Below are 26,948 nucleotides of genomic sequence, written 5' to 3'. Positions count from 1 at the left end.
CTAAAGTCCTGTAACTTCACATCACTCTTCCTTTCCCTGCTTCCCTTTACTTTTCTCTGTGTTTCTATTCTGATAATTAACTAGCAAGGAAATTAATCTATATACAGGCTTCTGCTTCTCAGGTTTTTGTCCATCCTTGTCCCTTCCTCTTTTTCCCTATGTTTTCCCTCCCTGTTGATTGCTTTTTTCATGTGTAATTAGGAATTGGAGTGGTGTATCTGCTGTTTGAATAAAAGCAGAGAACAGTGTCATTCATTTAGGGAAGTGTTGAGATTAGAAATGGCTGACATTTGGGGTGTCCATTTGTTGGAAGACTCCATTTTGAAGCTGGTGAAGGGTCTAGAGAACAAGTCTTTTGAGGAGTGGCTGAAGAAACTGAAGTGGTTTAGCTTGGAGAAAAGGGAGCTGAGGGGAGACCCTATTTCTCTCTACAACTACCTGAAAGGAGGTTGTAGTAAGATGGGTGTCAGTCTCTTTTCCTAATTAACAAGTGACAAGAGCAAATGGCCTCAAGTTGCGCCAGGGAAAGTTTAGACTGGATATTAGGAAAAATTTCCTCACTGAAAGGGTTATCAAACACTGGAACAGGCTGCCCAGGGAAATGGTTGAGTCACCATCCCTGGAGGTTTTCAAAAGACATGAAGATGTGGCACTTAGGGCATGGCTTAATGGTAGACTTTGCAGTGTTAGGTTTATGGTTGGACTCAATGATCTTAAGGGTCTTTTCCAACCTTAATTAGTCTATGATTTCAAAAGATGTTGTTACTTTTATCTGAAAGCAGGCTCTTTTTTCCCACTGGTTCCTGTAGAGATGAAATTCAGTAGGAAATGCCAATATATAATACTTTTGAAACCAAGCATTCTCCTCAGAATGATTGCTGGCTGTTGCTGAATCATCTGAGAGCCTTCTGCATTTCCACACTAGAGCTGATGATGTCTGTGACTCCGGGGTTGCTCTGCAGAGCTGACTGCCTTGGTGCAGGTGCTCCACACCTCTTGGGCTAGCCAGCTCCCAGCATTGTTGCTCTGGGGGAAGTTAGGCAGAACAAAGAGCTGGGTGGAAAACCTGATGGCCCCTCCCTGAGGGGCTGCTTGTATGACATGGCTGCACTAGGATGTGAGTTATGGAGGCATGGCCCCCCAACAAACTGCCAGAAAATCCAGGTAAAGCCATGTAATTTGAAGAATCTTTGTCAAACTCAAGATGTTTTCACCAGATAGTTTAAATCTGATGAATCAGTGTTTTTATGCAAAACCAAAATTTTATTAGAAAATTCCTGACATTCTAGCTGGAAGCAGAGTGACAAGATGTATGGGCTGGAGTATTTATGTGAGCTTGTTTGGACATAGACTCAAATGTGATCCCACCACTTGCTTCAATAAAAAGAAGACAAGTAATTTATGGACACATCAGTCAGGTAGGTACTTGCCACCAGAGAAGTTTAAATTAGAAAGAACATAGCGAGAACTAGCAATAACCAGGCTGACAGGAGAGAAGGATGTGAACTGAGTAGTTACAAGCCCAGGAGATGAATTTGATATGTCACACACATGTCCTCTCTTTCCCTTGAAGATTGCATGTCACAGACAGAGACAGAGGCATGGGCAGAAGTCAGTGAGGTAAAACTAATGCTATTGTTTTCCCCCTGCTGTGTTGCTCCTGCCAATTCTGTTGTTTCTAAGGAAAGATTCCTTTTAAGAATGCATTGGAAGGAAGTGAAAGAATCAAGCAGTTTGTTATATTAAGCTGGCTCAGAGGCTGGAAGGAGGTGGCTAGGAACAGTATCATCATTGTAATCTTTGAGTGTGGCCATGTCTGTCAGATTTTGAGAAAGACAGAGGTGATAAGCTTCACATTTGAGAGTGACGGACAATGTGGCAGGGCCTTTGGGAGAATCTGAGGCCCCATGACAAGGAGACTTAGCTTTGCTGCTTATGTCTGAGTTAGAAGCTGCAAAAATATTTTTGAAAGTTGACCCCACTTGAGCCATGGGTCTCTGCAATAGCACTGAGAACAGTGCTGTAACTGCTGTTCCATTGGCTTGGAGACAGGGTGATTTTATGCTACGTGAGGATTCAGTCTGCTTTATCTATCCCACTTTTCTTCTCCTCTTTTAATTTCTTTTTCCATTCTCCTAGTATTTCCCCCCCTTGACATCTGTGTCTTTTTAGCGACTTATTTCAATTGATGAAGGTCGGTGTGTTCAAAATTGGCTGTGGATTAGTGCTGCCTATGACACCTCAAGGGCCTCCCTGGAAGTATCTTAAAAGGATCTCATGTTCAGAGGTGCTGAGCAGCTCTTACTGAGTTCCAGTGTTGTGACAAGTCCCCAGCAGCCCTGAAAAACAGACTCCTTACAAATGTTTCCAGTCAAGGGACCCAAGAACAAGTTACTCAAGATTAGTGAGAAGTTGTGGAAGTTTGTCTAGGATTTCTTCCTTTGGATGAATTCTTTTGCCTTTCTTATCTAATAAACACATTTTTAGCCTTTTGTTTTCCTGTTTTGCTCAGGTTTGTTACATTATGGTTTTGCTTTTCTTTGCTGTGATCTCTTCCTCTCATCATGATCTCAGCCCCACTACTTGTGCCATCAGCTTTCTGCTACTATTTTTGGTAATGCCCAGTGCTGATGTGCTGAAGCCATTTCTGTGCCCTAGAGAGGTTTCAGAAGAGATGTTCACAGAGTTAATTTAGCCACTGTCAACAAAATATCAACTTCTTTGCATTACAATATATAGGACACATATCTAAGGAAACACATCTAAGTAGCTGTTTTGGTCTCAAAAGACATAAAAGTTAGAGACAGACAAAACTGTTTCTCATGAGATGTATGGGATCATGAGATAGATACTGATAGAAGGAATACTTTTTATTTGGGTGCTTTTGCCCCATTCTTTACAGCTTGACATCAACAGCAGGACAGGTAAGGTAGGGGAATAGAATTGTTTAGCCCCCTTCTCTCCTCCTCCTCTCCACCTTGGAGTGCAAAACGTTCGTGCACTAATCAGATTTTTCTTTCACATCACTGTGAGTCATTGTCCCTTGGAAGAGCCCTGGGAAAGACATTCTCTCTTGAGTTTTCTGCTGAGTGAGCTGAATGCTGACCTGCTATGGTTTGTTTTTTCTTACAGGAATGAAACTGTTTTACACCAGTTCTGTTGTCCAGCAGCTGATGCAGAGCAGAAGCCTTCATCTCCAGACTCCTCACCAAGGTGGGAAATTGCTGCCAGCAAGACCTTTACTTTTCCATCCCCTCCATCCTTATCATCCATGACTAATCTTCCTGCCCCAGACAAAATTCACACATTATACACCTCCATCCTCCTCCATCCTCCCTTATGTCCCATGTCCCCAGCACTGCTGTCCCTCTCTTTTCCCTCCCAGAGGTTACGGTTCATACTGTTGTTTAATTGCTCACAAACCCCCTCTGGCCTTCACTCACACACACCCAAGCACCTCCAAAAACATACTTTCTGCCTCTCTTCAAACATCTACTTCTATCAACCCACATTCATGCTTGTGCCTTTTCTTACCCTTCTGCATCACTTTGACACTGACATAAACCTGATTCACTCTTCTCCTTCAAATTAGTTATCTTACATTATAAGGTGCCTGGACACACACCAGTATAGACCCATAACCTTTAAGCTACAGAAAAAGTCACCAAACAAACTCAGGGTTCTGTCTCACATCCTGAGACAGCATGGGGGTGCAGTTTTACATGTGTTGAAATGGTCTGAGCTTGCCAACGAAGGACAGTTATAGATAGGTACTATAAACTTTTACTAACTTGTATCGAGTGCAGCCAGTTGTGGGTGCAACAGCAATTGTCATAGCTCTCCCTCATCATTGAATGACTTCAGTACCAAGACCAAGAGGTCCAGGGAACTTCAAACATACTTAAGATGCTCGTACTGCATATAATTTCCATACTCGGCCTTGTTCTTGCCATCTCCTTCTCCTCTCACGACTTCTTACACCTTCATCTCCTAGACTTACTCCTTTTTCTCATGCCTCATCACCCTTTCTTCAACAGCAAACAGGTTTCTCTTTAAAGATTTCTCTCATCACACTGCTAGACTTTTACATCTGACCTTTAGCATCTGTATAAGAAGCTGAGTTACTAGGGAGGGCTCCAGACCGAATTGGGCAGCTGAGTTGCAGTAGTGATGCTACAGCATTTTTAAAATGGTATTTCTTTTGCTTGTTCTGCTCACTGGAGCAGACTGTGGACAACTGGGAAGAGAATATGTGTGTGTGTGTGTGTGTGAATGTTCAAAAGTAGGGTTCGACCACACTTGGAGACAGGGTAAAGAAACAGGCCCCCTTCTTTCTATTTATGTATGAAGATGGAAGGGTTAACTCCATGATGTCTCTGCCATGGCTTTCAAGCATTGGTAAAGTTTGCATGACAGCCCTGTGGGACATCTGCAGCTGCACCTCTGTGACAGATGAGGAGATGCTGGCAAGGAAGAGGAAGACACAGCAGAGGTTTCTGTGGTAGGGACAGCTACCTCTCCTTTATGTTTCTGGAGAGAGAGAGTTTTGTTTATGTTCTTTATTTTGTCTGAACAGAGGCTCAATTTTGCTATAGTGTTCTATCTTCATACCCTGATCGTTGACCCTGCCCCATTCTTGTCCCAGCCTCCATCTTATTTCTGATCAGTGTCCTTATTTTCTTATCCTATAAGGCTGTCACTCCTACAGTGTCTTAAGCTCTAGAGTCATTTTTGTCATGCTCTTTGTCAGGTCTTCTTTTTGTCACAGTGACTCCCAAAGGCCCTACTCATCCCTTGACCCTGAGTTTCCCCGCCCTCCTTGTGCTGGGAACCACCAAATTTCTCACCTGAGCTTTAGCAGGTAAATTGAAGAGGAAGCAGTAATTTGTTTCAGTAATTTAACCACTTTGGCAAGTTGCATCCAAAGATGAGTCTGAGCCAGGAAAGTCAAACTTAGGAATGAATGACAAAGAACCCTATGGCATGTTTCATTTGGGCTTCCAGTTAAAGAGCTTCTCATACTGGTCTATGTCTGTCCATTTTATGTCTTTTGTAGCTTGTCCCATTCTTCAGGCCTCCTGCTTTCCTTACTTTTTTCCCAAGGCTTTCTTTTGTCCTCTCCATTTCTTATGCCCCCAGACCCCAATAGAAGTCCTGAATTTGTCTGTGTGTGACACTACATTCTATGTAGAGATATAGGTGGTTGAATCCACCATAGCTATTTGAAGGTAAGAAACAGGCACACAGAATTTTTGCTTTTTGAAACAGATCAGCTTTTATAGGAGATCTCTCTATGTGACTGTCTCAAGCAAGAAGAGAAGGTCTACTTCCCACATTGTGCCAGAAGAAAGGCAGAGCACATGCAGGACTATTAAACTCACCCATCAGCTTTATGCTGGCCAGAAAACACTTCTGAGCTTCTGCCAGGTCCTGCAGTCAGCCATAAGCTTCCTTCATACCCAAAGTTACATATACAATGCAGTGAGTAGAACAAAAAAATGGCAGAGAGGGAAAAACACAGGGTCACCATGGAGCTGATGTCCATACCTGATAGCTGTGCTGCTCTGGATTGGCTCAGTATGCTGCTGGGAGAAGCTCATCAGATCATTTACAGAGCCTATCACCCTGCACAAATCATAACCAGGCTCCTCATTGAACCAAGGCAGAACAAAAGTCAATCAAGACTGAAATATGTGGGTCAGACAGCCTGAATAGGCAATCAGTTCCTGAGTGAGCCAGGCATATTCCTAAATAAGCTCATCAGGGCTCCTGATGGGAGAGCCTGGGACACAGGGGCTCCCTGTGCAGCTCTCCTGAGCCCCACTGAATGGACAGAGAATCACAAGTGATGCTGTGGTGAATTTGATAAACCAGCTCGGGTTTATTCTTTCTTTCCCCCCTCTATGATCAGGCGTTTCCCTAAATGAGATAAATCCTGTCAGAACTGATGCCACTAATAACCATCAGCCGTCTAGTTTTAATTAGAGTTTGCTTCATTAATGCCCCAACTCCTCTCTGTGCAGCAGATTAAATAATGTACTTGCAGCTCATTTACACAAACCCCCAAACTGCAGGGCTGAGCTGCAATCCTTTAATTAAACAGCCTGGCTGATCCCTACCGCTGCCTCGGCTCATCAGTTTAAGCCGATTAAAGAGAATAGGGACTAATAAAGAGCATAAACAGGGAAGTGACTCTCGTCTCTTCAAGGGACTCAGAGACTCCAGTGGTGATCAGCTGCTTTCTCCTCCTTTACCAGGAACCTTACATCAGCCCACATTGCTTCCTTCTGGGATCTGCAAAAATGGTCCTGCTTTCAGCAAGAACACAGCCTTATCTTGTGGGACAGAAATCCTTCGGGACACTGAAGGAACATGGGCAGCAGGAGGGTAACACAGCAGGGAAGGTGAAGATAAAGAGGGACATCAAGGCAGTAAGAGGAGTCACTGCCTGACTGCAGGAGAGACCAGCAAGAGCAGCCATACAGCTCAAGTGTGGGACAGAAGGAGAAGGAAACACAAGTCATAACAGTAGGAGGTTGGCTTTCAGGAACAGTCTGGGACAGAAGTCTGTCTCTGCTTGTGGTTTGTGATGGTCATTGTTGTTCTTGTGTGGTCTTCCCTAATGTTTGTCCTGCAAGATTTCTGACTTTTTCTTTGCTACCCATCCAGCTAAAAAATGCCTTGGCTTCATCTGGATGAGAATGATTAGGAACATGTCAGTGTCTAACCACTCAGTAGAAGCTAACTCAATGAGGTGGTTGCAATTATTCCCACTTGTATTGTTCTGCTTTGCTTCACTGACTGTCACAAGCGGTGCTAGCCCCCTTCTCTCCTCCAGCATGTGAATTCCTTGTGGAGGGATTACAGTTCCATGAGTTTAGCAGTGCAAATTTCTCACCTGGTTGCTTAGCTGGGTTGCACCAGCAATCAGCAAGACTGGTGCTGTAGCCATGAATATTAGGAGACAGATTTGATCAGAGATTCTGCCCCCAAGAAGCTCAAAGTACAGTATGAGGTGATGGCAGCAGCAGGCACATTCCTGTTGCTGAACTCTAAGGCTTTCCCATTTCAAAGTGCAGTGTAAATCATGGATATGGACCACCACTGTCTCCACTGGACTTGTACACCACTGGCTTCATGACCATAACCCATATTGCAGGTTGGGCTTCTGCTGGGGATGCCAAAGATGAGGTTGAGGGGAATGTGGAGACTCCATGGATGGCAGTAGGAGCTAACCCTGCTCCTTTACCGAGGTGCTGATTAGACTCTGATTTAGCCAAACCCTATAATTTCATAAAGCAACTGCTCTTTTTCTTGCTGGCTTCTGCCTGTTAATGGCAGGGCTTCATTCTAGGGATTTGAATAGCCTAGTAATTGCATTTCCCATTTCTCCCAGTCTCACACAGTGGAGACTGGCATCCCAGAACAATGACCTTAAAATGTGTCCAGCAGCAGCCCAGCTCTAACAGGATTACATACCATTTTCTTTTGTGTGAGGTAATAGGGCTGAGATGAGAAAGATTTGTTTCTATTAGAGTAATGAGAGGAAATGATGGAGTCACAATTGGAGGGAACAGTATATTCATTCAGTTGCCTTTCACAGGCTTTTCGGAGCCTGCCTCTGGCTTGCCTGCAGTGCTGAATAGGAAATCAGCAGAAAATCACCTCTGTTCCAGTGATGGGAAAAGTTCTACACAAAACTTTAAGCACCTGGTGCAGGTCCATTTTGGCAATGAACATGGAGATAGCACCGGAGGGCTGAAGGATCATGTCTCAGAGGAGACTGGGGAGGATCTGGGTACATTTGTGTGAAGGGCAGGATCAGATGCCAGATAACTCTTTGGGACAGGAGGATGTTCCACCTGTGTTTGTGGGAGAGAGAAGGACCTTCCTATCTGGAAGAAGTGCAGATGAGACCTGACTTGCTTTTAAGTCAAAGGAGACAAAGGGATGTCCCAGGAAGAGGAGAGGTCAGGGATCTGAACAGAGTCTCCTGGAAGGGCTTGGATGTGTACTGAGCAGAAGGGCTAGGGTCTGAAACATCTATGGAAACACCTATGAAAAAGTTGGGCAAATTCTGCTCATATTTTCCCATAACATTTTCTCACTTTCCAGTAGGGAGACTGCTGCTTAAATCAGGGTTGAAACACGATTAGTGCAACTGGCAACTGTTTACTTCATGATTACAGACCAATTAAATTGTAACTCAATATAGTTTAGACATCAAACAGCTGTGTACTCATTTCTAAAGTGCCTGCTGGATTAGTCACTGTCACAGATTGGTTACTGCCTGGCATCTCAGCACCAATTAGTGGCAGGGAGACATGTAAGCCATTGGCTAAACCTCCAAGCCAGTCTGCCTTGCAGTTCTGGTGAAATTCCCTCTTGCTCCACTTTTGACAACCAAAGTACTCACAGAAATATGTGTTCCTGCTGGAAGAGGTCCTTTGTGCTTATTGCTCCATTTTGCATGTGGGAGGGTGAAAAGTGGATGGATAGATTTTGAACACTTCTTTGAAGTCAAACCTTCAGACATCTTTCTTCCCAGCTCTCTGAGCATCACATGGTTAAAAACAAAAATCTGATTTCATTTACTTCTGGAGGTCTTCTGTCTCTGACTCTTCATGTCTCTTTACCCGAACTCACTGTTTCCACTGAACATGCGTTTGTTCTTTGTCCTATGAAATCATGCTAGAAGGCATTGGCACAAAAGAGCCATGAATATTATCCACTGCAATCACAGCATCATGTCCCTCTTTGGCTACTGCAGGAGTCTAGGAGCATTTCTCCTCCCAGTACAGCTCTCACTTTGGCCTTGAGTCACTCTGTATCCTCTAACAGTTAGATCCTCCTGAGAAATCTACAAGACCTTGTTTGGATTGTGAATGCAATACCCCTTAAGGCTGAGGTCCATGAAGTTTATGAGAACTGAACTGCTCTCCAAGTCAATTCTTCTTTTAGATACTGCTGAAGCATCTTTATAAAAAACAGGTGGGGAATGATGATTTTCCACCAGTATCCATAATGCTTTAAGTATTACAGAAAAACAACTGAGCTACCCAATATTTTGTCTGACCTTGCCTTACAGAAAGAATGCAAATCCAGTTCATGAAATAGGAAATTAGCCTTTCTGATTTAAGATTGCTGGCAGGATATTGGATATATAATCTGGAGGTTAGTGTGTCCCCTCAGCTCAGGTACTCTGTAGCTCTGGCCCAGGTGTGAAAAAACATGATAACAATTCTAGTCTGTATCAAATCAGATCTATAACCTATCACACAAACCAGCATAACGAGTCTAACTAGTTGGCCCCCAACTGGCAGTGTCACTTACAAGCTCCTACAATTAGTGGACCACAGAGACAGAATTTTCCTCTGATTCTTAATAGAGAGCACTCCAGGTCAGGCTTACAGCACCTGGACATGCCAGTGCAAAGCAAGCCTCTACAACCATGGTCTGTGCCTTGTGTGCTCTGAGGACAGACGACTTCCTATATAAGACTCTTTAACTTCTTTCATTTGTGCTAAAGTCCTCCACAACATTGTTTATGGAAACACACAGGAGAAGTTTGAACAACATTTCCACTTCGTTAGCACATCCTGTTTGTGCCTCTTTTCTAATTTCTTTTCCTTATTGAGATCACAGGCATGAAGAGATGATTTCTCTCTGTTTCTTAACAGCTCACCTACTTCTTACTCTTTCCTCCCTGTAGACTTACTAATCCTGTTCAAGATACTACAACTGGAGTTTGTGGGGATGTAGCAAACAGGCAGGGATGGGTCGGCAAAGTTCACATAAATATTCACCAGACTTACAGTCGTCAGAGTGTTGATTTTAGTCTGACACAGATTTTTGGGGGAGAAGTAATGTCTAGACCCAGATTTGAACTCTTCCTAAACTTGGGAGTGAGTAGATTCCTCTCTTTTTATGGGTGCTTTTAAAGTCGGGACTAGCAGCTTTAATTGCTTTGCAGGAGCCTAGGTCCAGAACCACAAAGGTATTTAGTGTCTGTAGATTTAGGGGAAATATGGAAACACAATTATAATCAAAAAAATGTTTAGAGAACATTCTTAACATCATAGTTACCAACAACCTTGAGAATGTCTTGAAAGGGGGTATAGTTGGCAAGGAAGTATAGTTGGCAGTTCTTCTGGTACTATGACCTGGGAGGAATGAAAGAAGCAGAAGGTGAATTTCAGATGCATCATTTCAGTCCTGTAAAGGAGATCCACCGGGTCGTTTTGGCACTCCCACACAGGCATTTCTCTGCTCCTTCTCTCCAACAGTTGTTGCAGCCACTTTCAGGCAAGTTTGGGGAATGTGAGGATGGGGAAGAGAGGAATAGATAGGCTCTTCAAAAGGAAAAAAAAATCTCTGGCAGAAACTAGAGTCACACTAGTTGTTTTGTTTGCCTCTGTCAACACCTTTCTTCAGGAAGGAGGAAGATGGCAGGAGAGATAGGCCAAAGAAAGCCTATCTGAACTATCCTCTTTTGAAACTGCAAGGATACCCATCAGACATATGTTTTCTGAGAGCATGAAGCTGTATCCAGCCATTGCCCGGCCACATGTTTTCCAGTCCTTCATTTTCCCCTGTTGCTGCTGTTTCTTACAAAGGTCCTGCCCTAGAGGACTTCAGACTTGGATTCAGTTACTCTTCTCCCACATGTGACATTTCTTGGGCCACAGCAGTGTCAGTGAAAGAATCAATCATAGCCTACCTTACAGCTGTGGGAACCACTTTCAACAGCTACTGAGATCAGTTAGTTGCTTTAATACTAGGTGATTCACTCCTGGCTTTCAGATGATCCTCATGTTCTGTCTCTTGTATTGCAAAAAACTCCCTGCCTGTAACATGGCAGCTTCTTGGTACCAGTGGAATGCAGCATAAACACCTGCCGTATCCTGTGTATTCTGTGTGATAATGCCACAGAGATGCATGAAAAGAGGCTGTGACAGCTTTGGAATAGTCCTGTATCTAGCACTGGAAAACAGGCACAGACGGTTGATAAAGTAATAGCAGATGGACTGTGGTAGAGCTCCCACCATTCATTCTAATCCTCTGCTGATACCATCTGACCTGATCTGCATCAGTCAAGATGCACCCACACCCCAAATTAGGCCACTCCAGATCTTTTGTACACTAAGGTGTGTTCTGTTGAACTTGACAGGTGGTTTCTGTGGACCCTCTGTCCACACACTTGTTTATGGTTTACAATGCAGAGACAGATAAGGCAAAGAGATGGAAGAAAGAGCCAATGAGAAAGAAAGAAAGAGAGACAGACTCACCCCAGCAAAGATATCAGTGCTATTGTAAGGAAAATGAATGGCAAACATGCTATAGAGAGAAGGGGAATACCAAAGAAGAAGCAGGAAAAGCTAGAAGTTAAAAAACAGTGGAACCAAAAGAAGAAACTGGAGGGTACAAAATTTATGAACGAGATAAATGAGCAGGTCCCTTGGCTGGAATATTCCTGTTCATGCCAGCATTCTTTGGCAGTGACAACAAAGAGACTGTGGCCTTTTATTACACATTTTCTCATAGTGTGATATCAATCCAAAGGCCTTTTGTCTTTTCTGTGCTCTGCAACACTAACTCACTCCTGTGCAGGTTCATCTTCTGACCACCTCTGTGGGGCAGGCTCTGTTCTCAAATACAATAAGCTTTCCTTTGGGAAAAGCATGTCAGTGCTCCAGGGCTCCTTCTTTTGCATGTGGCCCTGGCAGGGTTACATATGCTCCAGGAAGAACTAAAGAGTCTGAGATGGTGAAGAGGAACACACTATACAGATGCTCAGGCTGTTCTATCTGGGCTCTGTGAACAGCTAGATAGCTGAGGGAAAGAGTATAAAAAAGTTGGGAGATTTTCAGGACTGTCACCTGGCCTGTTCAGAAACTGCAGAAGAACAGGAGACTAGTCCATCTTCTGTGAGGAAACATCATCCTGAGGAAAAGCATCAAGACATAAACAGGAGCTGAGTTCAGTGGGATTCTTCTTTTGAGACTGAAGAGCCTAACTGGTCACACAATTTGGAAGTGTGTTATAGTAACTTTTAACCATCTCTGTTTGGCACTTTGGTTCTTTCTGTACACAGACTACCATCAACCCACCGGGAACTGTATTTGCCTAGTGACAAGAGCCAAGTGTCACCTTTGTCATGTCCCACACTGGTATGTTGCTGATTTCCTGTAAACAGGTTATGATGCTGTTATTATTGTCTGTGTATGTGGATTGACTGCAATCTCTCTCATTCCAAAGGAAAGAGGGAAGATGGGGATAGGCTACCCTATGTACACATTGCTGGTACATGTCTTCTGGGGTGACTGGCAAAAGAAAACAGATGCCTCTAATTTCCCAGAATACACTAATGTGAGAGTAGTAGGTCAAGATGCACAGAAATGGATGGTGCAGAATTGCACTGTGAAAAGTATTGCTGTGCTGTTATAGCACAACTGGATCTGATAAGCATGTTACATACTGTCTTAAAATATAGCATATTTGGCTAGATCTGCCACTGACTTTGGTGCAATCCATTGGCATAATCTCATTTAGCACCAGCCATAGTTCTGCTCAGCAACACAGTAGGATTGGTTGTGTCAAGGCAAACTCCGATTTTTGTTAATGATCCTGTCCCAGAAGGTCCATGTCTGAGTACAAAGTATAGGGATGGGAATCATTTTCATTCCTCATAGGGAAGAAAATTTTAAGTGGCCCTAGGAGAATATGGGTTTGTATGACCAAATGTGGAAGCTGCTAAGACATCCTCTTTTCCAAATGGGAATGAAGAAAGATAAAAGGGATTAAGGCCTCAGGGAAGAGAAGTGGCATGAATTGGATCAGAGTGTGAGTGAAGCAGCAGTGACAAAATAGGTTAGAACTTGGAAAAGTAGATCTTTGTGCCTGCTGCATAAGGCTGTGGGGGTGGTCACTGGATTGGGGAAAGGAAGAAGGAATGCTAACCATGCTGTTTCTATCTTGGTCTTCAGCCATAGGCCAACCTAAAGCTCTAGATCTGAACACACTGGCAAAGTTAAAAATCTGAATCATATCTGATTTCCTAAAGCTGGTGAATAGTGTATGGACTGTCTGTATTGAGGTTGGTGATTTGAGGCTGTGTTACCCTTTACGTGGAGGAGGACTGGGTTTCCTTCTCCTTGGTTTGACACAAGCAGTGGCCTTCTATTGGGCTGCCGTGATCACAAGAGATTAAATAGCTGAGGTGATATTTGAGAACAGAAACAAAATTTATCTGTGTTACATGAAGATCTTCCTGTGAAGCGCCTCACTCACTGCCTTCAGAAATCAATTACCCCAATCACTGAGGAAGGAACCCAGAGGTGCAGTCCAACCTAGGGTCTGTCATAGCAGGTGGAAAAAAAAAGACCATGGAAGCCCTTGCCTAGGTCTATAAAATGCCAAGAGTTGCATCCCTCACCAGCTCACAGACAGTTGGAATAGGAGAGCGATGGGCTGAGGGGGTATGCAAGGTTTCCTTGCCTTGTATAGGCTCTGCTGCCTCCCAGCCCTGAATTAATCTCATTTTAGCAGTGAAATTCTATCTTCTGCATGATTGCACCGGCAGACTTTTGTCAGCGAATCTGGTGATGTTCAAACCTGCCTCAGGGATGAGGAGCCAAGAGATCTGAGTTGAAGTGGCAGAAAGGCTGCTGCTGAGAAGCCAAGTTTCTCTTTCCTGGGGTGCTGAGCGGGCAGTTACACTAATGCAGGATGCCATCTGTTTTTTCCTTCCCTAAAAGGTCATGTTTACAAAACATTGCAGAGGCAAGAGAGGTCGAGGGTTAAAATAAAAGTAATTAAACCGTGCAGAACAGAGCCCCCCTATGCCTTCACTGTCCACTTGGTACTTTTCACTCCTCAGTGATAAGCACAAGTGCCCTGTTTGACACAGCCACAAGTAACCCCCTTTGCAGTGGCAGGCTGTGAGACTGCCTCCTAGTCCAACCTGCAGAGGCAGTGCAGCAACCAGCTTGGGGGGTCAAGCACCAAGGTGTGATGGGCAGCTGAGAAAAGGGCTGTACTTACTAAGCTGAGCACAGTGCTCCTGATGCTGGTGAAACAGGAAGCATGGCCAGGAAGGGAGGAGGAAAGAGGGGTGTGCCCGAGAGGTGGCCCAAGTCATTCTGAGGTGTCACTCAGACACACCTAGGAACTACAAGAGGAAGACTGTGTGACAACCGCACCACCCAGCACAGCCAGCCTTGCACCACAAACACCACTTCTCATACAGTTGGAGCTGCCTTAGCTGTTCCAAGTCACCCTCTGGAGGAGCCTGTGTGTCTCCCTGAAAAAGCAGAGATCCTAGTCCTCAGGTGACTGAAGTTAGTCATGGAGATCCTGGCCCTTAGACAGGCAGCCAGCCCAGACTGACTCCTGGGCAATTATCTTTGCACCATGAGGACATGGGATGCATCAGAAAATTTTAGCTCCTGTAGTGCTGTTCTGTAGCAAGAGGCACAACACCAGAACAACATGGGAATTATACAGCACATGGGGATCATGTTTAAGTACCAAATCTGAAATGGAGTTTGGCACGTTGGACCCTGTGGGACATGAGGCGTTTTCTAGTATTATTACATTTTCTGTCTGCTTAATATACATCTCACCAAAACCACTTTGTACAATGTTGAAAAAATGTTGCCTGGTTCAGTCTGTGCTAAAGGGTGTTAAATTTAATTGATTTCTAATATACCATACTGTACTGTCAAATCTATTTTACAGGTGTGTGTGCCAGCCTTTTTATGAAACAAGTAATATATTCTGGGATGGGTAATGAGCTTTGGCTAATTATCATTAATTCCTCTTGGGTAAAACTAGTGTGAGAAGATGGATTGATGCCACTGCTTTGCAAGGTGTTACGTGAATGTAGACAAAATCAGAATCTTGTTCCTATATTTGTCTGTGTTGGGGGAGACTGTCTGAGAAAGCTGCAGCTTGGCTGGCAGAGGATGATTTGCCAAGATCAAGTTCCAAGTTCCCTGCCTCTCTGGCAGGAGATACTTTTGCCTTCTATCATTTTCAGCATGTTCGCAGAGAGCACTGACTCCAAGTCTCCCTAAAACCTGAACTTTAAAGCAAATCAGAAACAATTATTTTGCACTCAGACTCTCAGGATGTCAGAAATCTCTGAACCTTGAAAAGATCCCATAATATATTACCAAGCCTGTCTCAGCCATTTTTTTTCATTGAATTCTGATCAACCCATTCACCATATGTTATGGGTGTCCTCAGGGAACACTGAAATGAATTTTTTTTTTTTTTTTTTTTTTTTTTTTTTTGAGCAGGGAGAGGAGAGAGGACAGAGGAAATGCTGAAATGTCTTAAGACAGAGGGAGCACAGGTTCTTGCAGATTTGGGGTCTGCCCTCCATTCTCTTGGCATTAGCTAGTGACCTCTTCCTAGTTCTCCATATGACACTTTGTAAGGGTTTTTTATTGTGACATCTCTGAAGCTTTGAAGTCTTATATGGCTCTCAGGCCATGATAATACTAACCACCTACAGCACTTTAGAGCAGCATATATATAATAAGAAACTGATCCTCATAAAGAGCTCTGTGAAAATGATTAATAAATTTCTGTGGTCCTTGTCCATGTAGTCTTTACCTCAGTTACAGGTCACAGTCCTGCACGCTGACCTTGAATACCATGAAGAAAGTGTTTGGTAAATTACACATGGGAAACAGCAATGTGATCTTCTCCCAAAGTGACACAGGGACACAAAGAAGAGGTGAGATCAGCCTCTGTAGTACTTTTGTAACACCTCACACTCATAGCTTCCTCCTATCCAATTAGCTAGATATTTTTGCATAACAACTATACCTGTATATGAGCATCCTCTTCTTGAGTGACTGGTGTCTTACACCGCTGTCCAAGTCCAGAGGAGCCATTGCTGGTTTTGTTACTCTGTTATTGCTCTTATTTATCTGCAATAATTTTTCTTCTTGTAGGAGCAAAGAGATGAGTTTTGTGTCTTGACCATGTGGGAGCTGTGTAGCTCTGGAGTGATCATTCAGAAAGTTCAGTTTTAATTTCTTACAGGACTAACATTACTGTCCTTGAGAAGAGTGATTTTCCTGGTCCTAAAGCCCCGTTTAGTCACTCAGCTCCCTGTAAACACCTTTCTGAGAGTTCTGAAAATTCTTTGACTGTGAACTAATTCTGGTATTTGACAGCAGGACAAAGGAATGTAATGTCTGGAGCATCCAGCTTCTGTGTTCCTGCCTACAGGTCTAACTTGAAATTGTCTTGAAAATTTCAGGGGGAAGGGGCTGTGTGTTATTTCTCAAGTCATCAGGTATGGGAATGTTTAAGCCTGACAGTCAAGATCCGACAGATAATCATGGTTCAGCTCCACAGCCGACAGAAGCACAGATCCTTGCCAAACTGGAAATGTGTGTATGCAGTATGCAAGGACATGCATATCCTGATACTGTAGGAACTGAAAAGCAGTCAAATCTCTCCCAGGACAGAGTATGATACAACAGCTCTTTACAGACACATGGAGCTGATACTACTAGAAATGGGCAGGTGGGCTTCTCTGCTTTGATAATTTAGTATCATTGATTTGGACTTCAGGTTTCCAAAATACCAGGAATGGAGAAAAGAGAAAGTAATTAAAAAACCTCTACATAATACCATTTTTCCTCTGTCATCTCCCTACACCCTTCCTTCAGTGTACTCCTTGTAGAAAATCTTCTTGAGAAATCTGCACATAGAAGCTAAATGTCAGAAATCTTGCTTAGCCATGCTAGACAAAGATATTTATGAGTGCCCAGCTTAACTGTCTCAGTGACATCTTTTTCACCATCCTGCTTTCTTGAAATAAACACTAGGATTCAGCCCAGAACCCTGATATCCCTGTTTTGCAATGCTAAACTAGCTGTAGTATTTCATATAAGCCCTGAGTCAGATTGTCTTTAGGCACCATCTTTGTTAATAAATTGGTTTCTATCTGCAGCAGGTATATACAAGTCAGCAGTGCAAGAGTAGCAGGAGATATCTGAAACATGAGAGATGTTTTCTACAACAGATGGAATCTATTTGTAATAATGACTAAGCTAGTTGCCATGGGTCATAAAAGTCATGTAGGAACAACTAGGAAGAACAGAACAGCTGACTTTGTAGTCTTCCTTTTTTATCTGATTGCAAGTGATTTACATTAATATCACAACTTTCAATCAAACAGAATTCAAAAAAATTACAAACCTTCCCTACCTGATTGAATGACTAGCAGAAAATTGCTTCATTTATCATGCAAGAGTAGCTGTAAAAACTGTGAAAGATAGTGGTATATGATACTTTAGGACAGCAAGTAAAGAACACTGGTGACAGTTTAAACTGCAGGAGTGACACTGGGATACAGAACTAAATTAACCTAGTTGGAGTTTGGCCAGGACATTGGGATTCACAACTTGGACTCTGCATGGGACTTTCAATTATTACAAGTAGTTAGAAAAATTTTCTTATCCAAGAAACAGAATGTGTAATAGCTCCATTCCCTTCCTTCATCCCACAACCAGGGAGGTTGATTGCTCACTGGGCAAGGGAAAGCCAGTGGATCCCCATAATTTACTTAATAACTTTTCCTTTTCCCTAGATCTTCCATGCTGTTATGTCTATCCTTGCCCTACTTACTTTTCTTACTGTTGTTTTTTTTTGTTACTATGATTATAAAAGCTCCTGAGCCTTCACTTACTAACAAAAACTGTGCCCTGTCAATGCAAATCAACTGTGTCACTCAGGACAGAGGGGGAAGATCAGGTTCGTTAAGGTTCTAGCCTATATTTCACTGCAGCATCAGCTTTGATCTTTAGCAGTGCATTTTGTCTCTCATATGGGGGCTTCATCATTTGCTGCTACTGGACAAGAGAGAATAAGCCTCCCCATACCATTTCCTCAGAAACAGGTTCAAGATGGGAGTAAACCTGGGAGGAATAGAGAGTCGTAAGTGTAACCATAGGGCTGTAATGCTGACATTCAGGCTGCTAAGTAAACTCTGTCTTTACCCCTTTTTTTCCACTGCTTATAAGTCATTAAAGTTTACCAGCTGAAGCTGAAATTTCCCAGGTTTGATGTCTTACCGAAAGGTGAAGTAGGTTCATATTTTTTTGGAGCCTTTTTTTCTCACTAAGTAAAAGTGGTTCAGCCATTTTTTTTCCACAAAAACCATGTAGAAACTATTCCCACTTTAGCAAGAGTATTTGCTATTGCTTTCTGAACAGCACAACAGCTAAACCAGAAGGGGTTAAAAAAGTTTATATTTAGCATAAAAACATCAGCTGAAAAATGCCATTGAGTGCTTCAGTGAAATCTGATTTTTATTTGACCAAGTTTTGACTCTCAGAAAATTCCATACATGAGCACGATACATTCTGTATGGGTTTATTGACTGGGCTGAGAGCATGCATGGAGGAGGAAGGCAAGGTTATGTGTGTGGTTAGCTTATCCTACCACAGTGTCATTAGGGACTTTAATTCACTGTGAGTGGGAGCACTGAGCTTGGTGGTGCTGCTTCTCACACATCTGTGACAATGTGTGTGTGCACTTAGTGCTTGCAGTCTTAAGAGTCTCCTGTGTCTTGAGGAATAACCTAAATGCCTAATGAGGTTAAAGCTGACTTCTGAGCATTTTGGGTTGGTCCAGCATTCTCTGTGTCATTGGCCTGGGTAAGAATCAGGTCCAGTGAGGGTACCTAAGGTCAGACAGCCCAGTCTGGGTTCAACAGGTGAGTCCATGGTGATGAGGAAGGTCCAACATCAAGCTGGGGAGTCAGTCTACATGTCAGAGTCCAGATCAAGTGGGTCCATGGCCATGGAAAGGGGAAGGCTGTAGCAGAGCTGGAGACCAGCACTCTTACAGTGTTTCTGGGGTGAGGACTGACTGTTCTGGGCTGGGCTGAAAAGGGAAACTGTGCAGGGGATATTTGTAGGCACCCCAGATGAGGCTGGTCAGGCCATTAAGGTCTGTTAGTGCACTAAGGGCCCTGACAAGGCTTTCCAGAGAGCCCAAGAAATCTTCATGTCTGGAGATATTAAAAAGTTGACTGAAGAAGGCCCAGATCAACCTTATTTGTCTTTCAAAATGGCCCTGCTTTGAGCAGGGAGTTGGAATAGAGACCTCCAGCCTTCCATCCCAGTCTAGGTTATTCTGTGATTCTACAAAAGCCTGCTGGTTTTTCTTCTGTATTAGCAGTGCATGCAAGATATCCTGTCATTGTGAATGTTACTCACTCAGACTCTAAACGGCGTGCAACAGAAAACCAAATAGGTAGCATACACTAGAGGTGGTGTACAGCCTTACATAGCAACAGGCCTGAATGCTGCAAACTCTTATGCACACACTTCACATTCTACTACTATCAGTCAGTGGAGGTCTTCAGAAAAACAGAGTTAAGCATATGTGCAAGTGTTTAGAGGACCATTATGTCGGGGAATATTTGCTGGCATTTAGAGTCCATTCATGCTGCAAGAGAAGTCAACTAGCTCTCTAGTCTACTGCCTTGGGCCCTGATCTGCCCTAAAGAGAGTCTGCATAACACACTGTGCACTGTGGCCTTGACTCAGCAGAGCAATTTGGTATATGTGTCTTGCTGAATCAGAGCTTATGCGTCTAGCTGAAATTGCTTTATAGGGCACAGTCCGGCTCCCACTGAAATACTTGTGAGACTTTTGGCATGCACTTCAATGAAAATGTGATCAAGTCTATGTCACCTGGTCATCCCTTGAGCTGAGGATAAAAAATACTGCTCTGCTCGTTAAAATGAGAATGGATAGAACAGAGGCTGCCAATGAAAATGTTACAGTGAGAGATGTGAAGGAAAAGTCTTTTATTAATGTTTACTTCAATGTGGATGGACATAGAACAGAGGGAGTTAAAAATGGGTACATACTTTACATGTACATCTTTAGGTGTAGAAAAAGAGTATTCAATTGTATAGTATCAGGAATAGAACAAGGAAAGATTTTATAAGGTGTACAACCTAAAAGAACAGTTTTATGCCTCATTTTAATGGTGGTGTTTCCTGATTGATGAGTATGCAGACATGTCATTTTAATATGCTTTGACAAAGTTGGTTATATAGTGCTTATGTAAGAGACTGGTTTCTTCTGTGAATTTGTTTTTTAAGTCTAACTGGTGACTACATGCATGAGTATAAAAGAAGAAACTTTCTACCTTTAAATCCTTCATCTTTCTTAGTTTTGAAGTTGTGATACTGTCTTTGGCTCATCAGATTTGGAACCCTCTTAGAAACTCTGGGAATATTTTTAAGCTTGATTGTTAAATCTACTGAACAGAAGAGCTACAACTGGAGACAGTAAACATCCTTTTAAAGTACTAGTAAGTATGCAAAAGTGCTCCGAGGCTTAGGAGGCAAAGTCTATTTACAGTTAGAAGACTTCATCTATTAAGTGCTTACAGCACTTTTGAACATGAGACTTAAATGCTTCAAGGTAATATGGACAGTACAGAAAATCATATCTAATTTCCCTGATTTTGCTCTGACAACAACACCAATCATAAAATTATTTCTTATCTATATGACAGCAGAACTGGTTGTACATGGAGCAAATCCATGTAAAAGAAATATGATTCAGAAGTTAATTAAATAATTTAATGGTGTTTAAATATGTGAGACAGTACACATCCTTAGTTTCAATGGAATTAAATGCATTGGTTCTGTAGTAATTATTTCCAAACTAGATCTTGCTCTCAGCTAAATACTCATCCCCTGGAAGCCAGTGGAGCTGTGTCTGGTGTATCCAGTGCATATGTCTGTGCAGAGTCCATGCAGACTGGCCTGCACTCTTGAAAATCCTTATTTATTCCTCTGTAGCCATTGGAAGGAGACTAATGTAACAAACAAACACTCCCATGATTCAAACAGTCCCCCAGAATACCAAAATCTTGTTTGAAATTGGATGATTTTGGAAAACATTTGGCAGGAGAGGTTAACAACAGACTTCCTCAGCACTTCAATGGATCAGACAGACATATGCTAATCCCATCCTGTCTGGAGCAACATGTCAGCTCTCAGAGTGTACTGTTGTGAGGCCCTGGTTTCACACAATTACTGCTGTAGCTGACAGGAGAAAAGAGTGTTCTTCTTTCTCCACAAGATCTCAATGGCACAGCAAACTGTGGGTCAGAAAGAAATGTCTTCTTTCATTCAAGCTGTATTGCAGACAGGCTTTAAAGAGTCAGGATCTCAGAGCTGGCTGTCTCTGTTGCATCTTTATACTCTCAGGTCTCCAATAGGTCCTCTGGAAACTCTGCAACATTCAGCTGCCCCTGTCCCATTTCCCACATGCCTTTAGAAACTCCAGGAGAAAGCTGGAACCTTGGGATCCAGACTCCATGCCAGATGGGACTCTGGGATGTACAGGGAGATGCTGAGCAGTAGGCAGCAAGGGCACAAGGGTGACTACCAGATGCTAGCTGCTCCAGAGAGCAGGACAGGTGTCAGTAGGCCATGACACCCTCTTTGTCCCCTCACTTCCAACTGCAGTACCTTGAGCAGAGGCAGCCAGGCAGCTCTAGCAAAGACAAGACTGGTTCATACAGTGTGTGCAGCACAGGTGCCTGCTCTTAAGGAGGGAGGGATCAGGGATTTGGCTGCATCAAACTACTAGTCGCTGAGAGAGAACCCTCACAGCCCAGGCTCCCAAAACATTTAAAATGCAGCTCAGTGAATGAGCATAGCAAACGACAATAAACATAATCATAAATAAAATATAATAAAAGCAAATAAAAAAAGCGAAACGTTGCATTTTGTTCACAGTGACGATCCCAGCGGTTCCACAAGCAAGAAAGCCGTGTGTGAAACGGAGGATCCGAAGGAGGCCGGCAGACAGAGTGGCCAGGAAGGCAGGTCCGACACCCTGACGCTAAAAGCCCAGCATGCGGAGCTCCAAGAAGAGCAGGCAGCGGGGTGTTCCCCTCTGGTGCAGAAGGCGAGCCTCCACCACACGGGCTCCCCAGTGAGAGTGCAGCGCAGCAAAGGGACGGCCTCGTGTTCCCATGCAGCTGCCTCCGATTATGAGCTCTCCCTTGACCTAAAGAATAAACAGGTACAGAGGCTTCCTCCTCAGGCTGTGGGAGAAGGGGATGGGGTGGGTGGGACTGCATTCGCACTGTGGTGGGACATCTTTCAGCAAATACTTTAGCCTTTTGTTCACCTTGAGCTTTTGACCTGCCTGAGCAGGCCTGGCCCTTTGGCTACATGGGGCTGATGGAGGAAGTAGCTTCCCCACCTCTGACTGCGACACCCTTTCACCCAAAGCTGCTGGGCTCTGCTCCTTGTTGCCTGGGTTCTGTGGTCCAAAATGGACCCAGATACTCAGTTGTGACTGTAGGCTTAGAGACAGGTTGTGAGTAGCCAAGAGCAGTGGCATCTAGAGATACTGCCTTGCTTACAAGCATACAGTGCCTGTAGGGCTCCCAGCAACTGATTGTCCCAAAAGACCTCCTTTGTGGGAGAGGTCTCCAAGAGCCATCTTGCCCTCTTGGATCTTGCTGGGCAGGCCCCTAGTACACTTCTGCATTAGCCTCTACAAAGCATGAGCTTTCAGGAGAAGTGGGCTTTATTCAATGAGTGTCCTGCACAGTACCACAATGTTAGTGTATTGCTACCATCACTGCCTTCAATCCAGCAATGGATGCTGAAAAGACAGGCAGGTTTACCAGGCTGAGAGAAAATTACTCAGTCCTTGAAATTGCAAGCCTTACCTCCTGTGCCTGAGGCTACAGCCTATACCCATCTTCAGCTTCATCTCCTGATGGGCTCCCAGCAGGGGATAGCGGGACAGGGGTTAATAGTAGCTGGCCTCCTTGCTCAAAGGTAATGAGGTGGAACATGCTCCCCCCTGCATCTCCGCAGATTGCAGCCCAGGAGAGCTGTTGTGCAAAATAAAACCTAAAGAATAATTTCTGACTTCTTGCTGGAATGGCTGTTTGATATGCAGATCTCGCAGTATGTGAGATGAGGAGGACAAGCAAACACTAGTGACAGTGATCCACATTACATTAGTGGGAGAATTTGGTGGGAGCTGTGCTGTTGCAGATGAAGGATCTCAGCTTATGAGGTTCCCCCAGAAGAAGCTGCTGCTTCTGTGACATCTCTCTGCCACTTCCCTCAAGGTATTGCTATTGTCCCTAAGCACATGTCAGATCAATGACCCAATAAATTTCTGAGCAGAAGAGAAACTTTGGCTCTTTAGCTCTGTCCTTCCTAAAATACTGCATACTCAACTTGGACAGAATTCTTCCTTCACACTAGGAAAAGAAACAAGAGAGACTAATTAACTGGCTTCACAAACTAATGTGACATATCCTCAGGGTGGGCCAGATCTTGCTGCTATATATATGGGCTTAGCCTCCTCGATGTCCTAGAGCTGCTCTGATTTGTCATGGGGAGTGTCTGTCCTGTGTTATTTTAACTTTAAGGTCATGTTGTCATATCACTGTTCTTGCAGCAGAGGCCAGACCTGCCCTGGATGCATGTGAGACAGAGAGACATGTTAGATGCTCGTTCATTAAATTCTGGTGCCTTGCAGTACTGACCTTGCAGGGACCTAGCCTATCTTAGAGGTGACACCACTTTTCTCACAGCAAAGGGGGCTTATAGTATGTGTGCTACTCCAGACTGATGGGTCTCCTTAGTGGATTGCCTTCAGCTCCTGAAGGGGAGATTTTCAAGGAGTGAAGAGTATTAATTCTTCCAGTCTTGCACTCTAGTATGTGTCTTCATAGGTATTCCTATCAATTTACTTGTCAGGTAGTTCCCTTGAGTGGGAATAAGGGCAATAGAACCCTCACAGCACTGTCTCAGTAGTTCTCTAGTCATAGCACAAACTGTAACACATTAATAGAACTTACAGTAAGAAAAACAGGTGGAAGGAGAGATTTTTAGTCTCACAGTACAGTTGAAATCACATTTGCCTTTTGGGAGAGAACTGAGTGCTGGTAAGGAAGGAGAGTAGGGTACAGTCTCCTCTGCAGGGCTTGAAGGTGCAGGTCATCTACCAGTCGTTGTCCCTCAGCACCATACTAGAGGGTAGGCGAGTGGGGTCATGGCTCTCCTTGCTCTCTATCCCATGAAACAGAGTATGCTGACAATGTGCAGAGCAGAAGTACACTATGCTGGTAGGTTGGAAAGGAAACTCAAGTGCTAAAGTTCCCCCATATTTAGACTCTATTGTAATGCTGGGAAAATGGAGGGGATCACAAGAGAGAGGAACATGCTTTCAGTTGTACATACTCTTCTGCTGTGCTGAAGGGTGGCAGATGTCCAGTGGATGAAGGAAAACATCCCATTAACACATGGCCCTTATAGCAGTGGCCTTCCATTGTGAAAGGTTGGTGGGAGGGAGATTTGTTAAGAATGGGTGATAGAGAACATGTATGCTCAATATGGTTTTTTTTATTATTATTATTTTTTACAATGCATGCATTGACTTGAGTGACTCAGATTCTGTCACTGAGCCTGATTCTCTTCTTGCATGCCACCATGGTCAGTGACAACCTGGGTAGAAAATCAGTGCTAACTGAGAGTAAGGTCAGGACCATTCTCTCCTGGCAGATTTATGAATTTATGCCTATGGGCAACAAAGCCACAGGGTATGCACCTCAAATGTTTGGCCATATCCAGGCCTGGCACTTTGGCTTGCCTTAGGCTGATCTTGTTAAAGCTTCCTTCATGTGCAGTCCCTCATGGCAATGGATATTTCCCAGCCATTTCTACTTCACCCACAAGGTCTGAATTGCTCAGACTGAGTGTTCATATTGAGGCCCAGAAATGTATTAAGCTAATTATTCTTTTAAATCCCCCTGACCCCCCTCCTGCTTTTCCCTTCCTTTGGTGCTGGCTGTCGGATCATTCCCTGGAGAAGAGTAGCTTTAAGTAGGCAATTACTTGTGATTCATAGGGTTTATTAGGAGTGAGAGAAGGCCAATCATGTCTGGCCTTCCTCACCTCTCAAATGGGAAGAGAAGGTTCCTCCAGCAAGCCAGACATACATCTCCATTACCTGTGACTGCTGTGGTGCTAATGGATGCCCTTTCCCCCCCTTGAGAGGAAGAAAACAGGCCACAGCTGTATGAAACCCTTAATTCCTCTGGAGTGTCACTTAGCTTGACCTGATAGCAAATGTGAATGTCTTAGACATCAGTAAACAGTAAATGGCTGGGCTACATCAAGGAGAGAGAGACAGAAACCCACTCCTACCGAGCAAGGGTGGAGAGGGCGCTTCTCTATGCGGGTGCTGCTTCTGGCTTTGCCAGTTTTCTCAAGCATCCTTCAAACCAGTCCATGGTTCTTGTTATCCCAGCTGCAAAACACTGTAGGACTCCCCTTGCTTTGGACAGGGCAGGATAGCAGAACCTGTCCTTACACACCTGGTCTGAGCTGGAGAACAGACTAGGTTGGGAGTCCTCTCACTTTACATCTTGTTCTGCTCTTTAATGCCATAGACCTTTGGGAGAACTGAGATAATGGACTGCAAAAAGCTGGTGATGTTTTATCAAAGTACTGACAGCTTGCACCGTTCCTTTAGACTTTTGGAAGGATCTCTCCTCTTAGTAGTTATTAAAGTGCCTTTTCGGGAACTGTTCTTGCATGAGATAAACTGGCCTTTTACATCAGATCAGCAATGACATCTTGTCTTGGCCCTAATAAGATCAGAGTATATGAATTTCATGTTTTCAGAATGGCTGTCACCTCCTTGGAAACCTCAGATAATTATAAGGCTCTTGCTTCTGCCTTATTTTGCATTTTACTATTATTCTGTCCCTCAGATATCTGTGTCTGTCCCTCCCATTTGTTCCTCTTTCCCTCCCAACACAATTAGCTCTACATTTTCATCAACCAGATATATTAAGTGCTCACCATCAGTCGTCAGTAATAACTGTGTGGGTTGGGCCTGTGCAAGTTATTGGTTTAATTTGCATTTATCTGCATGAGCCTTCCTCCTGAAGGGAAGGACCAAGGGATTGCTCGGTCTCTTTCCAGGATGGCCAATGTTGAAGAGATGTGGCAGGAGTGATGGTTTTATGGTGGGATTTAAGATGGTAATTTTGGAAAGAATGACGAAGAACCCCAGCAAAACCCTTGTACTTGGTACCCAGAATCTTCTTTTGTCCCTGTATTCCTCTTTCCTGTCACATCAGACTCTGGGGATAAGCAGAGACCTTGTTTATCCAAAAAGCCTACTGACAGGTCCTGTGGTAAATGTACCTGAATCCATAATCAATGTGTGGTTGATTTTTAGCACCAGTTCTGCAGACCCTTTCTGGGAGGGCAGCAAGGCAAGTATTCGGCCAAAGTTTTTAAATTAGGGAAGTCTGAGCCAGCTGCTTTTACAACTGCAGTGGCCAACACCATTGCTAAGCATATTGCTAGCATTTCTTAGTGCTGGGCTTTGATGCTTGCTTTGGACAGATGTGAATTCAAGAGCAAGGCAAACAGAAAATAGAAGCATAACTTATGCTTGAGCACGAGGCAAAGGGTCCCTACTTCATTTCCAGAGAGGGAAATAGGAAAGGACAAGGAGAGGAGAGGATGCGCTGGCAGCAGCCCCTGGCTCTGCCCTGCCAGGTGAGTGAGGCAGCGACCTGGGGCCGGCGGGGGACAGTGGGGGACAGGGAGGGCACCAGGCCTGGGGGAGCGGAGCTCCTCTGCCCCCGCTCCTCGAGCAGCACAGATGCTGGGAGCATCCCGGTGTGCCCAGGGCTGCGCCCAGACACCCACCGGCACTTCCCTGGTGAGAGACGGTGAGTGTGGCATCGCGACACGTGGAGGAGGGAGCGTGGGGTGCAGGGGGGCACCCACCACCCTGCCCTGCCGGCTGCGGGGGGAACAGGGGTGGCGGATGCCCAGTGGGCCCTGGGGTCCCCCTGTGCCAAACTGGGTCCCGGGAAGGTGCCTGGGCCTGGCC

General features: G+C 44.1%; 1 protein-coding gene across 5 annotated transcripts in view; it reads left to right on the top strand.

The window, feature by feature from the left end:
• IQSEC3 (IQ motif and Sec7 domain 3) overlaps window positions 1–26,948 on the top strand; it is a 103,627-nt gene that overhangs the window by 42,640 nt on the left and 34,039 nt on the right. For 4 of the 5 annotated variants that reach the window (XM_026868401.1, XM_026868405.1, XM_026868404.1 and 1 more), the window contains exons 2-3: window positions 3,133–3,213; window positions 21,797–22,085. The gene's annotated coding sequence lies outside the window, so the exon portion shown is untranslated. Of the gene's footprint in view, window positions 1–3,132; window positions 3,214–21,796; window positions 22,086–26,948 lie in introns of those variants that run through there. The other variant, XM_026868402.1, reaches the window with a different exon arrangement.

This window comes from Athene cunicularia (assembly GCF_003259725.1).
Source record: "Athene cunicularia isolate RWA chromosome 1 unlocalized genomic scaffold, athCun1 chr1_part2, whole genome shotgun sequence".
Taxonomy (NCBI): Eukaryota; Metazoa; Chordata; class Aves; order Strigiformes; family Strigidae; genus Athene; species Athene cunicularia.
This window is presented reverse-complemented; position numbering and strand designations above follow the sequence as displayed.